Source organism: Hoplias malabaricus, unplaced genomic scaffold (assembly GCF_029633855.1).
Source record: "Hoplias malabaricus isolate fHopMal1 unplaced genomic scaffold, fHopMal1.hap1 scaffold_102, whole genome shotgun sequence".
Taxonomy (NCBI): Eukaryota; Metazoa; Chordata; class Actinopteri; order Characiformes; family Erythrinidae; genus Hoplias; species Hoplias malabaricus.
The window spans coordinates 121,245-124,277 of NW_027101251.1; positions in this window are offsets into that span (position 1 = coordinate 121,245).

A 3,033-nucleotide genomic window follows, 5' to 3' on the forward strand; every position below is an offset into this window, starting at 1 on the left:
GTGGGTTTCCTCCGGGTGACTGTCTGTGAGGAGTGTGGTGTTCTCTCTGTGTCTGCGTGATTTCCTCTGGGGACTGTCTGTGAGGAGTGTGGTGTGTTCTCCCTGTGTCTGCGTGGGTTTCCTCCGGGTGACTGTCTGTGAGGAGTGTGGTGTGTTCTCCCTGTGTCTGCGTGGGTTTCCTCCGGGTGCTCCGGTTTCCTCCCACAGTCCAAAAACACACGTTGGTAGGTGGATTGGAGACTTAAAAGTGTCCGTAGGTGTGAGTGTGTGAGTGAATGTGTGAGTGTGTGGGTTGCCCTGTGAAGGACTGGCGCCCCCTCCAGGGTGTATTCCCGCCTGATGTGCGCCAAAAGATTCCAGGTAGGCTCTGGACCCACTGCGACCCTGAACTGGGTTACAGATAATGAATGTATGATATTTATAATTATTTACTGTTGGTTGTTGTCTGCAGCAAAGTGTAGTTCACAAAATAAAGGTACAATACTTTAATAAATACAAGATACAATGTGACATAAGAAAGGTAGAACTGTCCTCCTTCCACTGGAGTAGTGTAATTCGTGTGAATATTAATTAATTACAAACATACATTGCATGGATTGTGTTGTGTTATGGACATGACATAATAGGTTCTGACAAGCAGTAGTAGACTGACTAGGTGTGTTGCTATGTGTCCTTTTTGCAAAAATCACATTTTACTTTCATGTGGTAAATGATAAATAATGACTATAGCAGATCAGTTGGATTTTATTGAATAATTAGCTTGAGAATGAGATTTGATTTTGGCCACACAACAGGAGCCTCCAGCAGAATATGACACGCCAAACTCACTCAGCTACAAAGAATGGAGTCCCATCAGATTCACTCCCTTCTCGACTTGAACTATTAATGTTTTACTCTATAAAAATGTGCTTGTAATATTTAAATAAGGAATGAACAGGTGATGCCCTGACGCACAGCCTCTGTCATGTCTGTCTGAAAAGGATTATTAAATTGAGGGAATGAATTAAGTCTCTAAATAATATATATTTTTTCCATCATAAGGCTCTAGGAGCTCTGTATTTTCGCTACAAAAATGTAGCAAATAATACTGTGGAGGTGCTGAGTCTGGGAGGAGCCTAGGAGATCACAGTGGAGCTCCCAGCATGCTCTGCGGCAGCCCTTTCTGTATTGTACATATTATTTTAAGGTGTTTGAAATGATTGTTTTGGGAGTTTGAGTGTTTGTGCGTGTTGTTTATGTGTGTGGACATTGTGTGTAGCAACATGTGTTGTTCATTTAAGGGTTCACCGTCCTGAAGAATGTGGACTACCCCTGCGTCTCACCATGCCACCACTTCTAGAGTAATACGGCTGTACTATGAAGTTGTCTATGTGTTAGCGTAGCTTTCTGTTTGCTAACGTGTGTCTGTTTTCCATCCTGTAAAAGCACATACTTCTTTTTCTTGCTTCCTTCTTAAGAGACCTAAGTAAAGATTGTGTAAAACGTGTGATAGCTTTGTCCTGTTGCATGTTTACTGACGGTGGGTTTGTGTTGTTGTTTAATGTTGGTGAGGAAGGCTGTGGTATATGTTTCAGAGTGTTAACATAAGCGTTTTGTGTTTAGTGAGCTATTGTGTGGAGGTCACCGTCTTGCAGAAGAGTGTCTGCTTGTGTGTGGTGCCCTTGAATCTTTGTTGAATTATGAAAGCTATGTTTCTCATGCTATTTGCGACCTTCTTTTTAAAACTCACTTTGCAAGGGACCTGTAAAAGCAGTGCAACTCGTTTTTATAGGCTCTCACATCTCAGTCAGTTTGTACTGCATTGAGAGGATTCTCCTCACTCTGAGATGGTCGTGTTTTGAAAATGTTTAGGAGTTTCGTTACCAAAAAGTAGCATATACTATTGTAGAGATCCTGAGTATGGGCGGAGCCTAGGAGATCACAGAGGAGCTCCCAGCATGCTCTGCGGCAGCTCTTTCTGTATTTTAGGCATTATTTTAAAGTGTTTAAAACAGTTGTGTGTAGCAAAATGTATTCATTTGGGAGTTCACCTATGGTGACCAGATCGTAGATGGTGATAAAGAGGACACGTCTCGGGGGGGTGATGAGCTCTCGCCCCTCGCTGCCGTTGTATTCTTAGCTGAACCTATGTGTGTCCTATGTCTTTTAGGTCCTTTACACCGTTATTTGCAAGACATGGGAAAACATGGGAATTTCCTTTTTAATTCATCTGAGAACTTACATTTGCGTTTCGGCATAGCTGCTCGAGATGAGGGTAGGTACATGAGCTTTGCCTGATGTAAACAAGGACTACTGACGTGCAGACTGACCAATTAAATGTTTACAGAGAAGGCTATTGACCAATAACGGTAGCTCTACAGTCAGACCGTCCAATCAGAAGAGTTTAGGCTACTTCACCACGCCTCCTTCTCACTCAAGCGAACCAATCGGAGTAGGGGAGGGTGGGACTAGTTTGTGAACGAAACTTCTCGAAGTTCTATGTAAGCTCTAGAAAAACAAAATCCCGGACGTTTGTGAAATTCCGTCTAACATCTAAAAAAGAGGACATGTCCAGGTAAAAAAGGACGTCTGGTCACCCTAGTTCACCGTCCTGAAGAATGGGGTCTTTAAGTCTTAAAAGGTATGTCTGTAGGTTGTAGATGTCTATGCCTAACTTACTACCATGTGTTTGCTTATTGCTCCGTAATCTGTAGGAACAAACACATCCATGATCATTTTGTCTTGTTGTATTTCCTAATATTATAATAGAGGAGTGATTATTAAATGTATTTAAATACATGCTGCTCTAGTTTCCTCCCACAGTCCGAAAACACACATTGGTAGGTGGATTGGTGGCTCAAAAGTGTCCTTAGGTGTGAATGTGTGAGTGTGTGTCGCCCTGTGAAGGACTGGCGCCCCCTCCAGGGTGTATTCCCACCTTGCGCCCAATGATTCCAGGTAGGCTCTGGACCCACCGCGACCCTGAACTGGATAAGGGTTACAGATAATGAATGAATGAATGAATGAATGTTCACTACCTTCTTTTTTAAAATA